The 15,951-nt window shown below is 35.4% G+C and overlaps 1 protein-coding gene and 1 non-coding gene across 2 annotated transcripts in view; one reads left to right on the top strand and one right to left on the bottom strand.

The window, feature by feature from the left end:
* The window catches only part of Lim3 (Lim3 homeobox protein), a 90,220-nt gene that overhangs the window by 58,067 nt on the left and 16,202 nt on the right, over positions 1-15,951 (bottom strand). The gene's annotated exons all lie outside the window — the stretch shown is intronic.
* On the top strand, positions 9,558-9,630 carry TRNAV-CAC (transfer RNA valine (anticodon CAC)). The gene has a single exon. It is a non-coding gene; the product is annotated as a tRNA-Val (tRNA).

Below are 15,951 nucleotides of genomic sequence, written 5' to 3'. Positions count from 1 at the left end.
CAGTTTTGAAGATTCACAGATAAACATCATTATATTATTCTGATTATGATTTATTTGGAGTACTGATGCAGACTGCTCACGGGAAATGTTCAAGTGACTTGGCACATTTGATTCCACCAAGAGTGATACATATCAGAAATACGCGACAGACTGTGGCTGCTCATGGGTATGAGGTTCAACTCAGTACACCTCGAACTTCAGTGTTTAAGAACTTTTTAATTTGGGAAACGGCGTTTATGTGGAATAAACTTCCTGAGAACATTTTTCTGAATGGATTTAATCTCCAGCGATTCAAATCCAATGTGAATCACTACTTTCGCACAGGCACCGCTTTAAGAGCGCCTTAAGGATTATCCTGTAGTGCTTGTGTTTTGTCTTTAAAAAAAAGGTCATGGGATCGGTTTTTTGGATGCGCGTGGGATGATTTTCATTGACTATCTTAAAAAAGGTAAAACTATCAACGGCGAGTATTATACGGACTTATTGCAACGTTTAAGTGAACAAATAAAGCAAAAACGGCCGCAGCTGGCTACGAAAATAGTGTTGTTTCATCAAGACAATGCACCAACTCACAAATCCATTATCGCAATGACCAAAATTGAAGTTTGAATTGCTACCTCATGCACCCCATTCGCCAGATTCGGTCCCCTCGGATCATTTTCTGTTTTCAAATTTGAAAAAATGGCTCAGTTGTCAAAGATTTTCCAACGATGAAGGAGTGATGTCGGCAGTTAATGGCTATTTTGAGAAGGAATACAATTCTTTTCAAAAAACGGTTTCGAATATAGAACATTGCTGAATAAACTATATAAGGGTGTAAGGAGATTATGTTGAAAAATATTTTTTTTTCCAAATTTTTGTGTTTTCTTTATTGGACCGTTTACTTCTTGGACCACCCCCGTATATCGTAATATTTGAACAACAATCTCGAAGCTTCTGACCTTTGGAGAAAACTGGAGTTGTTTCATTCAGTGGTAATGATTCTAGTTTCTTTAAATGTAACTCATGCAGTTCATTAGTGGTTATATAAAATTAATTTGAACGTGATTCCATTCGTAGATTTTCCGCAAGTCAATGAGTATTTTCGCGTTCACTCCTCTGAAATGAATGGTACAGATTTTCTTTCAATCCATACTTTGATTATCCAATACATCCCCCGCACAAAGCCGTGGCCAGCTCTTTAATCTATCTCCATTCGTGCAATCTGGCAAGCCATATCCGTTCGAAATCCGGACCCATTTACGGTATTCATGACGATGATTAGGGACAAAACGGACTCTGCTTTTCTAATCAAACAAAACCCGCTGACTTTTCACAACAATGCCCTTCTCCGGCCTGATTGAAGCCATGTAATGCCAGCTTACAACCCCAGTATTTCATCAGGTTCTCGCAATGCTCTATTCACTTGTCTCTCCGCGATCCACCCCCATCGTATTCTTTCTTATGTTTGCAAGTTCATGCGAATTCAGACCCGTTTGTCACTTATGCTGTATTCGCTTTATTGTTTTGCCCGGTCATATCTTTATGGGATTGATTAAAAAGGGGGAGGGGACGCTATTAGGTTTATTGTTCAGCAAATATGCTGTTTACTATATTTTGCAATATCTCCAGTGAACGTGCCTATATGATCTTGGCATAATAATAATACTAATGTAATGAAGGCAAACAATGTGTATCAGCCTAATAAAAAGAATTCGTTAAAGAATATGAAATTTCACAACAGAATCTTATTGAATGTAACAAAACCAAAGTGACATTTTGCATTGACATTTCCGGAAAGTATTACATTTCTTAACTCAATAAAATTATCTGACGTGACATATGACGGGTGACATGTGCCATGTTCCGTGTGGAATGTTCTGTCTCAGAATTTCAGCAGTCAAAGTACCTACTGTTTACAGAAATAGTTCGTTATTTGAAAAATTATTCTGAATCAAAGTGGAAGGTGAAGCAGTTTTCAAAGTTTAATCCTATTATATTTGTGTAAGATAAAGGATTGGCCTACTGTTTTGTTGAAATCCACTCTTCACGATAAGAAATTAAATGTAGTATTTTCAACAAATCAAATGGATGAACGATGTGTGGAATTGTCAGACCAGAGTTATTTCTATAATATGTCGTTATGATGAGCTTATGATATTCAATCAAGAGGAACTGGATAAACCTTTGAGAATACTTGCTTAATCATAAAAGATATCTATATTTATTTATTTATTCATTCATTCAATACATGCTATCATGTCCAAAAGCCCATTTACAGGTGTATACAATTAGAATTGTGATAATTATACTGTTCAAAATCTGTTTTTCCGTTAATCAGCTGTCGCCCCCATACGAACGACAACTCTGAGACGTTGAGAAACTTGTGCTAGCTAAGGACTAACGAGGTCTTACCTTTTAACGTGTGATTCCTAACATACTGTAAGATCGTTTTTGAATGAAACAGAGAATCTCTTTTTTGAATTGTTTGAACACTAAAAAAAATATCTACACTAGGAAACTTATTAACACTTCTAGATATAGTAGTTATGGGAGAATGAAAATGATGCAGTGTATTGGAAACCGGGATATGAAATGTGCTACAGAATCTAGATCAAATACGCAGTACTCTAAATAGCATTTGAGACAATAGAGGCGAGCAATCTATCTGTCCATGTATTATTTTATATGCAAAACGCGGCTTTGCCTGATTTTTTTTTTGATATATCATTTGGAACTCGTCCAATAATGAGTTATAGCTATAACCCCTCTCGGGATAAGCACCATGTTTTTTGAAATATGCATATTTCAAAAAAAAATTGAACATTTTCTAAACTAGATATATGTTTCATATGGGACGGATTCCAAACGATACTTCAATACACTAATTTACTCCTGATCAGTGTAGTGCATACCCGGTTTTGCCGGGTATGCCTACAGACACGTACGCTTTATCAAAATGTGTAATGACAGATATGTTTAAAGGATTTCTGCTCATGTCATTATATTCAGAAAAGGGCATGGAAGGTTTGGACGAAGAGATTTTTTGAGAAAATAAAATACTTTTCCAAATATTATTGTGTGAAATGTCTTGTTTGAAGGAGTTTTATTGAACTTCTGCACAGGATAATGCTTACTAAAAATTCCTAATGTCTTCGTCCGAACCTTACAATGCCTATGTAGCTTGCAATAAAACACTCAGTTTTCAAAAAAAATAAATTATAAGATTATATTTTGCAAAATTAAATTTATACAAACGCCACTAGTTAGGCAAATTATTCACATCAGATCATTGATAGTTGACTGAATTCAGGCGCGATAGAATAATCAGAGAAAATTTGCGGTAGTAGCCACGCCCCTAGAACAGCGGCGCGCAAATACATATTTTGATATTTCTTCAATAAAATGTAAATGGAATATTCCGAAATTATGGGGAATAAATATTTAGTACTGGATATTTCACAGGAAGTGGCCAAAATTATAATTACGGGTTAGAGCGCATAACGTATATTGAGACAAGCTTTTATTTATAAGCTTGTAGAATTAGGTTCACTTACAGGTAACAAACTAACCAACAATGTAAGAAATATTGCAAGTTGAATTTCACCCAGTTCTAATCATCCGATTGATTTGAAATTTTGCAGGTGTACATACTCCCGGTGATAATGCATTATCAAATTTTTGTTAACAGAAAAAACAGAATGGAGACTTCAAATGGCAAACGAGTTTTGTGATTATAGTCCGATTCGAATCAAATTTGGTATCTAAGGGTTTTTGGGGTCGGAGATTATGATTCTCATGTCAAAATTGGGAAATTCAACGTGGTGGCTCCACAATGGTGGACAAGTTTTGTGATTATTGCCCAATTTATTCAAAATTGGAATCTGGGGGTTTTCAAGGTAGGCGATTATGATTTTTTGGAAAAAAAATGGAGATTGAGGCGAAATAAACGGAAAAAATGTTATTTGTAGTTGTCAATAACAAGAGAAATAAAAAGTTAAAAATAAAAATTATAAAAAAACATTTTCAAACAAAAGTTTTCATACAAACACGCTAAAAATAAGGAAAATAATCATTTATTGTTTGATCTAGGTTATTCTGTGAGTTTTCAATCTTAAACTATATACTCAATTTTTCGTTTAGAATCTAGGTACAAGGGGTCTGAGAGTCTCGTATTCACTTGACTTGCATCAAACTGCTGCGCTATCGAGAGATTGCGAAATTATTGACATATCGTATTGCTGTAGGTCTAGTGACATCTGACTCATTTTCTAAATAAGGAATTATTGAACTTCAACTTCGAAGATAAAAATGAAAACAACAATAAAAATTAATTGGCGCTCCGGGGCGACTTCATTGATTCCAGTGGCGCATTTGCTTTTTCAGCTGCAGGAAAACCCGGAAAAACCTGCAGCACCACATCATCTGAAAATCTCGAACTGTCAATGTCCTCTCTCTCATAAAACAAAATGTAGGGTGTCTCCAGAGGCTCCAATAGGTTCAATACATCGCCAGAACACTTCGTAACACGACTATTCAAAGAATGAAATGTCTTTAATTCCTTGCAGTTGCGTATCAAGAAACCCAGACTTCTAATTGCAGTTGATATTACATTCTGGAAATGATTGGAAAACGTGAGTCTTTGATCAAACAAAACCCCCAGATCGTTTGATTCCGTGATTCGCATTAAACTTTCACCATCTAGTACATAGTTGAATGTTACCGGTAATATTTTACGTGTAAATGTCATTATTTCACATTTATTTGTGTTCAAGTACAATTAATTAAGAATACCAATTGTTCAAAGAATGTATGTCCTCGTGCAATGTGAAACAGCCTGCTTCATCTTGGATTTCATGATATATTTTCATGTCATCTGCAAATAGTCATTCGAATTTCATTAGGTTAGGTCCAAAGTGAGTGAGTCTATTCGACCCTCCACCGAAACCCGCAAGGGTTTATTGTGGCTCCCACCTACTCACACTCGGCCAAATGAACTCAGCTTATTAACGAAGCCGATTATTTTGTATGGTGAGTGGTCTTTCAGGTCAGATGGTAAGACTACAGCTCTGCCAAACTCTAAAGACCTGATTCGGTCCCCAGCGGGGCAGACACAAAGTATATGCTCTGTTAATGAGGTTTTTGCACGTCAGCTACACCTGACGATGCCTTAGATTCAGCCGTGCAGGGCTTTTTCGCCTCTGGTTTTGGTGAATCATCACTTGAGCGAACACGTTTGCTAACCTGCTCATGGGGGGTTTGTGTTCCCACCTGAGACAGATTCAGCGTACGCCCCTCAAGAATTTGGTGCAAGGCGGTTTTATAAGGTACTCCGCTTGCGGAGAGGGCTCAGTCGTTTCCTGGCTGCATCACCAAACCTATTTTTTAAGGTTCAGTTGTTGGATCAAGAGTTGAGAAGCTCTCGCTTCTGAACTGAATTTATGGTTAGTTGGAGAGTCGTAAACTCGACATCCATCTCCTCTATAGATTCAGCATCAGAAAGAATTTTTAAATTTACTCTGTCCACGAGTACCACGAGTAGCTACCAAATCTGATATGAATAATCATAGACCTGTATTAGGCAGTAAAAGATGAACAAATGATCAATTTCGTTAACTGCTCATCAAAAAAATAGTTTCATGATTGTTTTTGGTGGTAACACATGCCAATTCCTGAGTGTCGACTAGGACAGGCACATTTTGACCCCCGTGTCAAGTGACAAAACCCTTACAGCGTGTCACTACCTGAGGAGTAGAAATATTGAGACCTCAGTGTGATCATAGCTCCTGGAAAATGGCTTCCAAGTCAAAGCTGAAATGTCAAACAGGTTCCCGACTACGGAGACCTTTGCAACCACACAACATACACATTCATTTTTCAAATTACTATAACCTGTATTGATTCAAATTATCAGAGTCAGCATTGATATTGCTACTAATGACAAAATTATGTACAAATTGTGATCATTCGATATGGGTTCGATAGGACAAAAAATGATCCATATTTGCACTTTCCAATTCATATTTCTTATTATGAAATCCTATCATTGATCAGACAATTCCGACTTCATGTTGCTCACTTGTTTCTTTGATGAAAACATCGATATTTGTTATTATAATCATTATACCTGATGTTACCTGTAATCCACATTATACAAGGTCCATTTGTTTGCTTTTAATACTTCCTGTAACCTTAAATACTGAACAGATGGTCGAGGGAGATCCTTAATACGAGGAAAACTACCCCTCTTCAAAAGCCATAAAGACTCCTAGGTAAGTTGTTATGCGACAGGTGTGGCAACACGCGAATTGAGGGTAAACGATCTCCAGTTGAAAAAGCATTCGAATAGAAGTCCCGGAAATATTCGTTCATGAATATTCATTGGCTGCTCTTGACTCATATCCAAATGGAGAAATGACTTTGGGTAGATTGAATTGAATCATCCCACACAATGTTTTAATTGTTATCTGAAGTGTTCAATTTTTTTATTTTATAAACTGGTTCTTATTTAAAGGACAAATTATAATATCTCAACATCGCCACTTCAAAAATATCGAAAGAAAACACAATATTCACAGGTGAATTATACGCTATTTGGATAGCATTAAAGTACATGGAGGAAAAGAACATCCCAAAATGCTTGATTGTCACAGATTCACTGAACGTTCTCGAAGCAATTAGACAACTATACACCGATCATCTCATCTTGCTTCTCATAAAACAGTCTCTCCACTCACTACATCAAAAACATATTTTCATCCAGTTTACAAGGGTCCCTTCATACATCACATCACAAGTGACACTTTACTATACAAGCAAATGATCATCAATAGTTGGCAATTCAAATGGAATAGTTCGTCAGCAAAACTTCATGAGATAAAACAGTCAATATTTCCTTGGAAAAACACACCCAATGAAAGGAAAGCCCAGGTCATTTTATCTCGTCCTCGTCTAGGCCACACTTGTCTCACCCATGGGTATCTACTATCTAATGAAGAACCCCCAGTATGTGATGTGTGTGATAGTCTTCAAAGTGTGAAACATACTCTCGCCGAGTCCATGCTTTATCACAAAGACAAAATTATGGCTTCCCACCGTCAATGAATGTGATATTAATAATCTATTAGCTTCCTCAGAAATACCAATTTGTTACATACGGAAACATGAAATAAAGCTACAAGGCTCTAATGACAATAGAGGTAGATGCGACTGTAAATATGTTTGTTTTTTTTTCACTTTTCCTTCTATGGATTTATTCCTTCTCTTATTTCATTCATTCTTTACCTCTAGTACCCCCAAACAGACAAATTCAATTTTTTTTAATTTCTTTCAAAAATATTGTAAATAACATAATCACTGTGAATCTGATTTAGAAAATGAATCATTATAATGGTTAATAGATATTGCTAATGGTTATAGTATTTTTTCAATGCTTAAAACGAATATTCTTTAAAATTTCGATAGCATTTTTAAACATTTTTCTATTCTTTTATACTCTTTGTCGAAACGAATAACGAAACAAGTTGACATTAATAAGAATATTACTTCAAATCGAAATCATTATTGGATTCAACTTCTAATTTTTGTCATCGTTATACTTGGATGGTCATGTCTGTCGAGGTGAAAAATACTTTTGTATTATATATATATATATATATATATATATATATATATATATATATATATATATATATATATATATAAAGACATATATATATACATATATATATATATATATATATATATATATATATATATATATATATGTCTTTATATATATATATATATATATATATATATATATATAAAGTTGAGAAACTTAGCGACTGGAGAAATGTACAATAGAATGGAATAACGGGGTCCCTTAGTCAAAAAATGAAAAATCAAAAACTCTGCTTTACTTTGCCAAGCTTTCGCTTCTAGTGGGAAGCTTCTTCAGGGCAGTAAAAATGAGTAAAAAACAATTAATTGAACATATAAATCGACAGAAAAAGTTAAACATTAACGGAGTTTTTTTTTTGGTTTGACAAATGTCAAATGATGAAACTAGGAGTTGGGTATAATTCCATTAGAATGTATGGAGATTTCGTGTGACAACTACAGTTTTGATTCCTTCATTATTCACAATCATTGCCATATTGGAGCTCAGGAATCCACAATTTCATTTCGAGAAGACAGCTAGCAATTCCTTTTTTCAATTGCAGGCTTTTTGCAGGAAATAACCCCATCTTTTTCAAAGCTCGGAAATAGCTCTCTGCCCATTTATTTTCACACCCATTATCCTGCTTTGAAAAACATCTTTTCAACTAGAAATTGATTCTAATATTTATCGATCCATCTAGGATATAGAAATAGCAACCAATGAATTGATAAAAAGTGAGGAATATAACGTAAGAATAGCCGAAATGTACTGAAAATCGCCGGGTTCCAAAGTGACAACGACAATATCGCACCTATTTCGTTATTTCCCAACACCGCTCAACAGTATTCCTGAACCAGTGACCTAATCTGCGTGATAGAATTAGTGGCCAACTGGGTCTATTGTTAAAACACGTAATAAATCGAACATTATTGTCAAAAATCAGTGGTGCGATGTAGGAGCGTCGACGCCACAGGATGTTGACATCATACGTTTATTGTTTCAATTGATTTCACACCCAACATGTGCCAGATAATACTATGTGATAGTTCGACTTTAACGGTTATGATTGCGTTCCACCCCCTAGTGAGTGAGAAGTTGTTTGTTTCCGCCACCTTTATATCACAATGGACTTTCGAGAGGTTTCAAAAGCGCAGGTGGATATTTTATGTGAGAGAAAATTGAGGAACGGAGCTTTGACTTTTTGAAACTGTTGTTCTTGTGGAACTATTGAAAAAAGAGAGTTGATTATCGAGATTGTTCATTCTTGGAATGTACCCATTTGGGATCTAATGAAGGAACAGTTCCTTAATATGCACTTTTCCGAGATAGAAGTCGTTGGCGATGTCACAAATTCATCAAACTTGACAGTACCTATCCGTTTGTGTTGGTTTCCTATACACATTACAATGTCTTCGATAAAAAGTGTACTACTAATCTCTTTTTTTCATTATAAAATGTCTACGGAAATAGTACAAACCCCTTTATGATTGTACATTACAAGAAGGTTGGTAGGAAGTGAAATTTTAGGTGATAATTGAGAATTTTATAAACTCATGATCTTCTCAGATGAGTCCACGTTCAGGACACGTTCTATATTGGAGTCGATGTAATTTAAAAATAAGTAATTATATATTTTTTTCTCCGTTGTTTACACAGTAAACTGATATATTCTTCAAAAGTTACTGATAATGACGTATCCAATCGAACATGATATTTGAAAGTATAGGGGAAGTCGGGGTAATCGTACGCGCATATCTGTGAAAGAGCATTGTGTTGGTGAATTTAAAGATACTTAGTTTTGAAAGTAGGCATATCGGAGACAAATTTAGGAAAAAATGCAGCTAGCTACATTTTATCAGCCGGTCCTGAACATATTTATTCTTGTTGGTGATACAAATTTTATGTTCTCATAGACTTATTGCACTTACCTATATAAGTTTTCGTAGTGTAGTGGTTATCACGTGTGCTTCACACGCACAAGGTCCCCGGTTCGAACCCGGGCGGAAACAGCTTTTTTTTTGTTATATAAAGTTTTTAAACATAATGTATAACTATTCCTTCCATATTGATGAAGTCGATTTACTATAATATTAATGATAATTGAATGGAAAAGAGAGTCAAGTGTACTACATAACAAAATATTGGATTCGTGGTTTATCAGAATAGATCGTTGATGTACAGGGTGTTTCTTAACTACGGCACGTAACTTCAGATGATGATTTTCAAGGTCGTTCCAATGAGAACAATTGCTATGACAATATAAGCGTAGTTGCTTTGTTTCTGAGATACAAGGCGTTGAAATTGAAAAAAGTATTTATGAAATATCATTCAGCCCTAACGATAGAAATTATTAAGTTCAGTGGCGTCTTGAAAAAATACGCCATTGCCTCATTTTTGTAGTTTTTTTATACTAAGCAACTAAAAATACAACTTTTTGATTTGTCACTTCGGCTCATTAAAAAAACTATATGAACAACATAAATATGAAATGAAAAATAAACAATTTCGACCTTGAAGTTAATGAGAAAAATATCTACTTTCTAATAAAATACATCACTGCAATGGATCTGTCACTGATTGCCTGTAGTTTCCAAATGATATTGCAATTGTCATTTATTCGTTTCCTTAAGAACAGGAGTTTCATAAACAAAAGATTCGAGATCACCAAAAAAAAAGTCTAGAGGATTCGTATCAGGACAGCGATTAGGATAGATGACGTCAAGACATTGATGAGTTAGTAAAATAATTCACTGTTAATTAACAGCTCTGAATTGTACCGATATGACAATACAACTGTCACTGTTAGCTGGCCTCCAGAACAGTTGAGTACTTAATTAGACTTGGCAAGAATTTTTTATAAAAGCAGACGAATGTTTTTGTTATAAAAATGAACCTCTTGAAACCAGTGGCGTTGCAATTTTCAACTGGGTTGCTTTGTAAAACGCCTTTGAATTGATTAAGTTAAATTCAATAACTGGCTCGAAATGAAAGGAGTTAGAAAGAAACTACCAAGTTTGGGATAAATTTTCTGAGGCAATAGAGTGGCTTAAATTTTTTTTCGAGGACGAAACAATTCATCTATACATCCATATCAACATAATTTAACAGCATTCAATAGTATGATCAACAGACTTTTGAATATTCCACTTTCAGTAAGCAATTTTCCGCATATTGCTGTCAGCAACGGTTACGAGGTGGATATTATTGACACAATTCTTCGAATGAAAGTCTCATATTAATGTGTGTTCTTTGAAAACATCACAAGTTGTTGCGGACCTAATAATTTCAATCTAGGTAGGACTGAATAAGTGCCATAATACATCGAATGACTGTACCTGAGTTCCACCAAATCGGTTCGAAGTACCGTTTTCAACATGCTTTTATCAGCTTCACTTGTATGTTTGTTTGTAACCGACTTCTTTGGACTCGATTTTGACTAATTCCAAACGGGCAGATGTAATTTAAACGTTGTACACTTATAAAGAATCGGTGACAAAACAGTAAGTAGTTTCATGAGTTTATCCCATTATCCTGATCAGGATTGACATGATTAAATAATTTCCTCACACAGTCTCTTTGTGGGAGCAAGTGAAACAACTACACTGTGTAACACATACAGAAAAATAAAAAAAAATTGGAAACTACAACATTGGTTGTGGGTGGTTTTGAGAAGTAACGATGACTTGTTATTTGTAACAAAAACAAAGTTCAACTATAGATGTCATTTCGGTGACTGCTTGCAAATAAAATATTTTGGCGCCCAACGTGGGGCGCTAGTATAACAATTTTTAATCTTTTAGTAAACTGTCTCTCTCTTCCTCGCTCGTCCCTTTGATGGGTAGCAGGTAGATAGTTTGGAATGATTCCGCATTCGGGATAAACGGATCGTTACAAAACTAATTCAAGATTGTGTTCAACATGAATAATACATCCTATGGCTTGATGTAACTAATGACTTTCAGTAAGTCCAAAATCAGAATAAATCTATTTACAAAAAAGTTATTTTTGTTGTGAAAAGCGTGGGGTGCTAAATATCCATTGTAATAAATACTTGTTCAGGAGCTGTTTGCCAGATGAGATCCATAATAAAAATATATCTGTTACAACAAAATTGTTTTTTTTGTAAATAGATTTATTCTGATTTCAGACTTATTAAAAGTCAATAGTTATATTAAGCCATAGGACTTATCGATGATGAACACAATCTGTATCTCAGAAACGCAGTAAATTGGAAACATTTTCTTTTGAAACGACCTTATGAATTATTATCTGAGACAGGTGATTTTTTTAATACCATTCAACTGTGCATTGAATTTCTAACAAAATCAATATTTACTTTCTGAGTGTGCAACCCAAACCTAACCATACAGGTGATTTTTCTGAAATGGCCAAATGCCTTAACTTTGTCAATGAAAAATATATACAAAAAAAATCTGTAAAACAAATCTTTGCTCTAACAAAATTACACCCTTGTTCGGTCCAACACGTTGGAAAGCATTATTGAAGTAACGAAAACAGGCAGCATGCTTGCGGCGGCGATTATATTGGGTGCGGCAAGATGTGTGAGGCTGGCTACCGCCCCCGCCCCGTTCTAATCAAGCTGAGTGGTAAGTACCCTCCCCCGTAGCACGCATCATCGACCGCCTCATTTGCCTTCCTTCAACGATACACCGCGATCGATATTTTATTCCCTGCACATTCTGGTATTTGATTTAGTATATCGATGACGTTTTTATGTCCTTCAAGGATAAGAGAAAATTCGACCGTAAAAATACGTTTCGTCTCTGTAAGGTTGTGAAATGGAAAATATTTTCACGGAACTAATTTAGTGCCCCAACCTTACAATCTCTTTATGTTATTGTCAAATATGGAAAATAATCATGAAATAATTCAAATTCATTTAAGCGAATACATGAATTGAAAGATATTCCAACCTCAACTTCGATATTCTAAAACAAAAACACTTTGTTTGTGTCTGAAAGTTACTTCTTTGCATAATCTACACATCCATGTATAGAGTTACTTATTTTCAGTTTGATTACTTCCTTTCTTTCTTTGGAAGATTCCCTCATCCTTTTTTTTGTATCAAGATGGAGTAGTAGAAAGCCAAAAACGTTCTTTCCCAAAAATTAATCACTCCTAAAAACATAACCCCTTCAATTCAAATAAGATTCCTCTTTCTTTCCCAAAAAACACTTAGTATTCAGAATTCCATCTTTTAATATTCCATGTTCATAGACATCGAAATTGATATGATCACAGGATATAGAAATATAAAACAATCTCCAAATACGCAAACTTTACACAGATTTCATGCTGAGCAATTTACAGTGACCGGATCAAAGTTGCAATGTCAGCGTATAAATCTTCATAAATATTCAGGGAGGTCAAGATCAGGGAGAGACATTATTGTGTAATTCATTCAGTATCTATTGATCTTCAGAAAAGGTTCCAGCAATGCAGCACGTCTGCTGTAAGTTTTTGGTGATTTATTGTATTTTTGATTATTCCTGAAAATATTTTCCCCGTTTCGTTACAATAAATATTTAATTAAGTTTTTAAATGAGTTCTTTCTTTATTTGGATGAATGATGAATGGGTGAAACAGCGAATAAAATCCTCTCGTCAATAAGACAAGCGAGTACATGAGTTGCTTTCAAAATATTCGTCCATGAATGAATTATTATTATTTGCCACTTCATCAATAAATTGATACGGAATTAGCAAAATTTTACTGTGATTCTAACAAACTATTAATTATGTGAAAGGTATTTTCCAGGTTTTTTTACCATGTTCTGCATGTTTTATGCCTGACGTTTTGTCCACCCCGTATTAACTACGAAGCTCGTATTCGACTCCGATTTTATGTTATTTTCAATGCGTGCGGCTTGGTTTCTCTAAGTTAAATGACCAGACCTTCTTTGTGTATTTTTAAGAACGGGTAGCCAGATTTTATTGATGTCCATTGCCTCTTCTTGACTCTTGAAATTGTCTCTGTGTTTTTCTCTTGTGTTCAGAGAAACGGGTACCCGCACTACTTTTCGTGGTTTCAATGTAGAACGATCTGCAGAAACAAGGAATCCGGTATACTCCGGGTGGTGCAAAAGGTTCTCTGGTGTCCTTAGCTGGCCTTAGACTTTGTCTGATAAATGTTGTTGGTTTCACGTCTTGTTTCTCTAAGAATCACCCAATCCGGTGAAAACCATTCCTAAAATAGGGAAGGAAAGCTTCTCCTTTGACCAGCCTAGCTGGGTTTACTTTGGTATTCTCTCTCCTGGGTCTTAAGGCCCGTTCGAATTCTACATCCTTGTTCCCATTTTCTTTGAAGGCATTTTCCGAGTGATTGAGTTCCTCAGGAAGAGTCTCAAGTTTACAAATACGTCGTGGTATCTCAACCAACGTTTTAATTGCCCATCTCTTTTGTTGTGGTTAGTGTTTAGAGAGTTTTTGCTGAGGCACCTGTCTGTGTATATGTATAGGTTTCTTGTACACTCTGAGGCCCAATATATCATATTCACCTCTGTTCACAAGAACTGGTTTCTCGTTCCATTATGAATTGGATATTTAGGTCGAAATACTTTAGGTATAATAGAAATCTGTTTGGTGTCTCTTCACAATCTTGCCATACCACGACAACAATATGGTTTCATGGCCGCCTAAGTACCGTTGTACGGAAATTTCCATGTTCCTAAAAACCATCATCCCACTGGAAATAAGTTGATAATAAACAATGAGCGGAGGGAGCGGTTATATCTGTTGGGAATACTCCGCTGTATCATGTCCTTGATCGGAATATTGTGACGATGTCCGAGTCTCTGCATATGATGGTTCAGATGACAGTGACCTGTGTTAGATATCGTAGTTTATTCCCACTGTAGTCCAACAACTGTTTGGTTTCAAGCTTCGGAGGGTGAATGAACGCCTTGGAGTGAGCCAATCCTGGAAGATTTTGCCAGAAGTCCTCAAATCTTCTTACCATCCAGGTGTCCAATGTTTGTTTGGCAAAACCTAAAGCAATGCCAATGAAAGTTTCTGGTTCGATGAGGCTGTTTGCAGACCCCTCCTTTGCATTGGAGTGAGCAGCCTCATTGTCTTCCAGGCCAGCCTAGGAATCCAGACCAGACAATATGTTAAGTGTTCCTAGTGAAGAGAGTGGTTTTTGGCAATTTGCTACCAACTTAGACGTTGCTTGACAGTTGCTCGGACTGCCAACGCCGTTTGACAGTCCGAGATAATTTTTATTGACTTGTGTGTGAGGTTGGATTCTTCCAATCTCTCCGCACACAATTCAATAGAATAGATTTCCACTCGACGATAGGTCTGAGTGGAACATTCTCTTCATGGATTCTTGCTAAACCATATAGAGGTGGCGCAAAGGCTTCAAATTTTTGTATGACCGTTTTCGTGATCCCTCTAAGATGGGTAAGAAGATTCGTGAAATTTTATGAAGATACTCTTTCGTATTGTGTGTAGCGTTCCTATGTTTGTATTTTTTGTATTAGGATAAAGAAGTGGAAACCAAAAAAATTTATTTCTCATTATGAAAATTGGAATGTTATATATATTCGAATACATCAAGATTCCTAGCATCATATTTATCTAACCGTTTATTTACCTTCAACGTAACTTTTGGTTGTGATTCCACGGAGACTGTAAGAAACACAAATTTCAATCAAAATAATGATAAAATAATGAAGACATTTCAAAACATGGAAAACATTTCAAACGTTGACATCAAATTGGTCATTAAGCTGTAAAGAAGAGAAGCAGTATTTGCTGCTATCTAAATCAATTTCGGAAAACATAATTGGCGCAGTCGGAGTAGGATTGGAGAAGGCAAAACTGAAGCAGAATCGCTGTTCCTGACCGTTGGTTTCAACCATTCATCTTCAGTCAAGAACATAACAAATCCCAGGACCAAGAAGGCACTCTAAAGTAAGTGTTGAGTTTCCTTCCTTTTCCTTATTATGGTGATATTTTCACAATGAACAGAGAATAAATTCTCTTCAAAACGAGAACAAAACTAGACACAAACATGTCAATCACTTAATAAAGAAACAACCAAAAGAAATGTTCACCCTAGTAACCTTCAAATAACAAACAGAGATACTTATTATAAATCAAATGATCACAATTTTACCTTTTCACGTAAAAAACATTTAAACATTTTTCTGAACAGCATAATAATAAATCATTTCCCAGTGAACCGAAAAACACCCTACCGACTGCGCCAATTATGGAAATCATAATTAACCAATGTGCTCTTTTGTCACAGTTGTTCTTATTCCCCGACATATGTGATGCGTTGAAACATTTTTCCTTATTTTTGTC

This window comes from Leptinotarsa decemlineata, unplaced genomic scaffold (assembly GCF_025532065.1).
Source record: "Leptinotarsa decemlineata unplaced genomic scaffold, Ldec_3_MD MMD2_tig00000882_RagTag_RagTag, whole genome shotgun sequence".
In the NCBI taxonomy this organism is placed as follows: Eukaryota; Metazoa; Arthropoda; class Insecta; order Coleoptera; family Chrysomelidae; genus Leptinotarsa; species Leptinotarsa decemlineata.
The sequence above is the reverse complement of the archived record's forward strand: the minus strand, read 5'-3'. Positions and strand labels throughout refer to the sequence as shown.